Consider the following 6,919-nt stretch of genomic DNA (forward strand, 5'->3'; position numbering starts at 1 on the left):
AAATTGCTATTATTAATAGAATTGGGATTGAATTAATTTTTGAGTGATAATTTGAGAGGCAAAGTAAAAGTTTCTCAATTTATGAACAAATTTTAGAGTTTCCAAATGCAAATAGAAAGTGTAAGTTAATTTGTTAAAAATTAATAGAAATTCATCCGAGTATAAAATCAAAGCAACAAATGTAAGATAACCTTAACAATGGCAATGGATCGAAGTCCCCGTGAGGGTGCTTGTCACACAGGAAAAATACAATCCGGAAGAGACAAAAAATAGAGAGAAAATTAAGTGAAGTATTGTATTGACCTTGGCCTGGTATTTATAGATAATATGGTGGTGTCTTGACAAAGAAGTCACACCCTTAGGAATCCAATCCAAGAGACATAATGCTTCAAAAAGCATTGTGCCTTTTCATTCAAATTTTCAAACTATTTTCCAAATTCTTCTTTCCTACGGGAAGGTTTAGAAATCACTCCATATAGGGGCTCTGATTTGGTGTGAGGAGATTTACCATATTATGGTGTGAACATATCTCATACCTTCATCTCCCACTTGAGCACACTATAATATTGGTGATAAAACCTGAGTTGGGCATGTTTACCTTGGTACCAAAAATTTTCATCATGCCAACTTTCATCTATGAAATTACCTCATAAATTGACGCCCGATAGTGACTTGGCCATACGTGCGCATGTTTTTGCCACCAATCTAACCGTATTCGCACAAATGTGTTCCCCTACTGTTAACACATTCCAAATGACTTTAATGCACTATATTTCAAGTGAATAACATCAATTTTCAGTGCTAGGTTCATAGTCCATACCCAATCACCATTGATGACATTAGCCACACACATTTCTCATGTGTTGACCTGCGCTGAAATTATTGTTAAGTACTTCTTTTAAGGCCCATTCCTGAAAGTTTTCCTTAACACACCTTATCGGCAACTTTTTACTGATCAAGCAGACAACACCATCTAGTCAGCATGTTGCATATCATGGACTTTACATCTCATGCTAACTATGATGTCCGTACCTTGTCAGTTCCTCTACCTTATTACTTGACCAAACACATATTTTTATGTAAGATAGAGTCGCACAACATCAGTTATCTAGGCGTCCCCAGAGTCATTTGACTATGCTTTTATATAAGTAGCTAAACCACCTTGCTAAGCATTTTTCAATTCCATATTAGCTACATGTCTCTGAATTTTTCCAGAAACAACCCTTTGGTCATAGGGTCGGCCACCATCTCTTCTGAGGGTATATAGTTGACTTTAATTTCACCTCTCTCCATTATGTCCTGAATATAGTGGTAACTTACATCAATATGTTTTCCCTTAGAACTATTCGCTCCACTTTTTATTAATGAGATGGCGAACTGATTGTCACAAAAACATATTGACTGGTTTGGCAGGTATACCTAATTGTAAACTGTCAACAAATCATTTTATCCAGACCGTATTACTCACGGCTGTACTACAAGCTATGTATTCAGCTTCCACAGTGTGCTTTGCAACACAACTCTGTTTCTTACTTAACCAAGAAACTCTTGTTCCACTAAACAAGAACACATGACCACTAGTAGATTTTCTATCATCTACATCTCCTGCAAAATCCACATCAGTGTATCCTTTTATGTCTAGATCACACAAACCAAAGCATAACTTCAAATTTTTAGTGCCTTTTAAATATCTGAATATTCTTTTGAATGCTTGCCAATGCTCCTTACTTGGATTTGATTGAAACCTACTTACCAATTCGACTGCATGACAGATGTCAGGTCTTGTACTTGTCATAGCATACATTAGACTGCCTACTGCCTGAGCATATGGGACATTTCTCATTTCCTCAATGTCAGACTCAGTTTGAGGACTCATGTTTTTACTAAAACTTTGTCCCTTGCAAACAAGCGTACTTAAAGAATTACAGTTATCCATATTAAATCTTTTAAGCACATTGTCTAGATATTTCTCTTGATCTAGATATAATAATTTTGAATTTCTATCTCTTGGAATTCTAATTCCTTGAACATAGGTTGCAAGACCCATGTCTCTTATTTCAAATCTAGATGCTAAGAAAGTTTTGGTTTTTATAATCATGTCTGGACAATTTCCTGCTAACAATATATCATCCATGTATAAAGACAATATTGCTAACTTGTCATCACTTTTCCAGATATAAACACAGTGATCTAATGGACTCACAACATAGCCCATTTCTAAAATGGCTTGGCGGAATTTCAAATACCATTGTCTTGAAGATTGTTTAAGTCCATACAGAGATTTCTTCAGCTTGTAGACTTTATTATTGTTGCCTTGGTTCTGGAAACCATCAACTTGCATCATATAAATTTCCTCTTTTAATTCTCTATTGAGAAAAGTTGTTTTAATATCTAATTGATGCAATTCCAAATCCATCTTGGCTACTACCACCATTAGAATCCTTATTGAGGCAAATTTTGAAACATAAGAATATGTATCTATGAAGTCTATTCTAGGTTGCTGAGTGAATCCCTTGGCTACTAACATGGCCTTGTATTTCTCCAAACTTCCATCTACTTTGAATTTCTTTCTAAAAACCCATTTGCAACCAATGGCTTTTCTTCCATTCGGGAGATCGGTTAATTCCCAAACATCATTTTTCTTGATCGAGTCAAGTTCTTCATTCATTGCCTCAAGCCATTGTGTAGCATCACTGCTACTCATTGCTTCATTATAACTAGTAGGATCATCTACTAAGTTATTAAGTTCTTTAACTTGAAAAACATAATGATCTTTTAAAAACGTAGATGGATCTCTTACTCTCACTTATCTCAGGATTCGAAGCAGGTAAAACAACGTCATGTAATTTGCGTTTGCTCCCACTATTAGATGGTTCGGGGAGAATATGTGGATCGTGTGACAAAGAAGGAAGAGAAGAATCCTGAGATACTTTAGAGAGTAATTCAATTTGTTCAATAGGAGTAACAAGATTAGTGGATTCAAGAAAAATAGCATCTATACTTTCTATTAATCCACGTTCGGGATGGTAAAAACGATAACCACTCCCATTTTCAACATAGCCAATAAACTTGCATTCCCAAGTTTTACTTTCCAATTTGTCCCTTAAAGGTTTGGGAATAAGTACATGTGCTTTACATCCCCAAACTTTGAGATTTTGAATATTAGGTTTAGTACCATGCCAGCATTTGTAAGGAGTTAGGGGTTTGGCTTTTGTTTCGACTCTATTTAATATGTACGCAGCGGTGGACAAAGCTTCCCTCCAAAATGAATAAGAAGTCAGCATGATCCATCATAGACCTTGTCATTTCCATTAGAGTATGATTTCATCTTTCTGCAACCCCATTTTGTTGTGGTGTGTATGGCATTGTAAACAAATGTTTTATGCCATTGTCCTTGCAGAAAGAATTCATAGCTTCATATTCGCCACCTCTATCATTATTCAAGTGTTTAATGGACCGACCAAGTTGCTTTTCTACCTCTAATTTATATTCCTTAAACTTGTCAATTGCCTCTGATTTATGTTTAAGAAGGTAGATATGTCCATATCTTAAATAATCATCATTGAAAGTAACAAAGTATTCCATGCCTCGATGAGTTTTAGTTCTTAAAGGGTCACAAATGTCCGAATGGATTATTTCAAGTAATTCTGATGATTACCAATGTTTGAAAAATGGCTTGCTAATCATTTCACCTTGGATACAGGGCTCACATATATCAAAATCATCGGAACATACTTTAGGCAATAAGCCACTTTTAAATATTCGAGACATTTTATTTTTATTAATGTGACCTAACCTTAAATGCCACAAATAAGAACTATTACTAGTAGAAACATGTAAATAATCAGAATAACATAATTTATTATTATCAATAGGAAGAGAGTACATGTCATTCACTCTTACACCTTTCACTAATACACTTCCTTTCTTAATCAATATTGTGTTAAACCTAAAATTAATCTCAAAACCCTTTTAAGTTAACACCGGAATTGAAATTAAATTTTGGCGAATGCTACGTACATAAAGCACATCATGAAGCACAATGGAAGTTCCATTAATAGAGAATTGGCAGTTGCTGATGCCCAAAACATCACTATACAGCCCATGTAGATTATGTGTTCACCAACCTTCTTTTCAGTAAACTCCACGAACATGTCTTTATTTTTCACAATATGCCTAGTTGCAGCAGAATCAATACACCGTGAATTTGATGAAGGTTCAAGCACCATTGCTTCGCAAACTGTCATGACAACAGGATTTTGATCCTTTTTCTGCTTCTTCTGAGGACAAGTGGCTTTGATATGACCTTTTTGACCGCAAATGTAACATGGGCCAACCTGATTCTTGTGATGTTGTTGTTTTTTCCATCCTTGCTGCTTTTGCCATCCTTTTTGGAATCCCTTCTTCCATTTTTTCTTGAAAGAAGTCATCTTTTTTTTTGTTGCAAGGTGTGTGGGAATTATTCTGTAGTTGTGACGAAAATTGTGCCATCAATAAGTTAGAAGACAAACCTTCTTTACGCCTTCGCTTCATTCTTTCTTCTTCCAAAACTAAGAGTACAGGCAATGTTACCATTGAAATCTCCCGTCTGCTATGAGTTAGAGATGTGACAACAAGATCCCAAGACAATAAAAGACTATTGAGTATGGTAGTTACTTGCATCTTGTCCGACAAAGGATGATCAACATTGGATAATTCTTTAGCAATTAATTCCATTTGATTAACATGATCACCAACACTATCATTATCACTCATACGAGTGTTATTATATTTGTCCAAGAGTAATTGAATTTAAGTGTCGGATCGAACTCCATACTTACTTTCTAGTGCTTCCATTAATTGTTTTGCACTTTCATGTTCTTCAAAAAGAGGAAAAATGTTGTCTATCATATTATGTAACATAGTTGCCTTTGTCATTGCATCATCTTCTATCCACTTATTTTGAAACCAATTAGAATCATCATTTGGTTTAGAAGTGGACAAAGTGTGCAATGTTTTTTCATGTGTAAGAAGGTAAGAAATGTGGCATTTCCATGCTTAGAAGTTATTTCCATTAAGCATCTCAATTCTTGAAGAATCCATGGCATTTTTAATAGCCATACTAAAAACAAAATGTATTACAATAAAAATTCAAATGTGAATATTTACAAACTAAAATAAACAAATACGCAAAAATAAAGACAACAACAGGTCTTAATAAGGATAAGCCTTGTAGTTGTTGAATCGGCCCTTGTGATAAAAATATTGTTGTGGAGGAGTAGAACGGTTCTTTTGCCTTGGGTTAAAAGAATGATTCTGAACCGGCGGGTCAAGGTGCGGTTCTGGGTGCGGACCTGGGCTAGAATGCGGGTCAGTGCACTGGACAGTCGGGCGCGGGTCGCGTGGGTCTGCGCACTGGGCTGGTTGAGTTGCTGGGCTGGGCTGCGTCACTGGCCTGGGTTGCGCCTCTAGCACTAGGCTGATGGGCTCTGCCTGTGGCTTAGGGTTGTTGGGCTGTGCTTGGTTGGTTTGGGCTCTTACCAAATTAGCCCAATTGGCTTCTTTTTAATTTTTAGGCCCAAAGGAACAGATTTTCTGGCTGTAATTTATTTTGGGTTTTTCCTCTTTGTTTTTGAATTTAGCCCAATGGAAGGTATGTTCAACATAGATGTTCCAACGGAATTATTCTGATCTTCCTCCCTGACAACTAGAGTCAGAGACCACAAACTGTAAATTGAACTTTGTGGGTCAATTTTTTCGCCATTTTTCACAACAAATTTCACAACAAGATGGTGCCAATTTGGAGACACAATTTGAACCGAAAAATATTTTATAAAATTACTTCCAATGGTACAATTCGGCCTCAGTGTCGGCAAGGTTTGGAACAATAGCACCACCAACGGTTATTTTCTTTGGATAGTTTTCTGGGAATACAACACGTTGGTGATGATTAAATAAACAAATGGAATTCACCAATGCCAAAGATTGATGATCAATAATTTTCTGAATTTTCGGTAAAAAGAGTTCGGAAACTTTTCTTTCTTCCGGACTATATTTCGACATCTGCGATAATCTGTAAACTTGTTCTGATACCATTGTAAGGTAACCTTAACAATGGCAATGGATCAGAGTCCCCATGAGGGTGTTTATCACGCAGGAAAAATACAATCCGGAAGAGACAAAAAAACAGCGAGAAAATTAAGTGAAGTATTGCATTGACCTTGGCCTGGTATTTATAGATAATATGGTGTCTTGACAAAGAAGTCACACCCTTAGGAATTCAATCCAAGAGACATAATGCTTCACAAAGCATTGTGCCTTTTCATTCAAATTTTCAAACTATTTTCTAGATTCTTCTTTCTTGCGGGAAGGTTTTGAAATCACTCCATATATGGGCTCTGATTTGGTGTGAGGAGATTCACCATATTATGGTGTGAACATCTCTCATACCTTCAACAAATTCACTCATTCTACACCAACATTGATCAAAACTACAAATTTTTTTTTTTTCACGGGATAAGAGTATTTACAATATGAAAAAAAAAATTACAATTGAAACATCAGTCTAACAGTTATATCAAAACTGTAATGTTATCAACACAAAATTACAACGGATTACTGTAATTGAAATGCATAGAGTAATGGCCCTTTTGATAGTATTTTCATTTTTTCTAGTTTTTGTTTTCACTTTTTATTTTTCATTATTTTGACATAAACATGAGGGAAATGTTTGAAAACAAAATCTTTTGCACCAACTTTATTTTCAATTCAATTTAGAAAATTAAAAAAAAAATCAAATTAGGAAAAAAAATTTCAAAACCAGTTCCATAAATCCATTTTAGACATTTTTTTTTTCCAAGAGTGAATGATAACTTTCACAAAATGATAATAAATGGGCCAATTTTTTGAACACATATCGAATTGAAAATATAGTGTCTCA

Source organism: Camellia sinensis, unplaced genomic scaffold, assembly GCF_055761805.1.
Source record: "Camellia sinensis isolate YWXY unplaced genomic scaffold, ASM5576180v1 Unanchor1, whole genome shotgun sequence".
In the NCBI taxonomy this organism is placed as follows: Eukaryota; Viridiplantae; Streptophyta; class Magnoliopsida; order Ericales; family Theaceae; genus Camellia; species Camellia sinensis.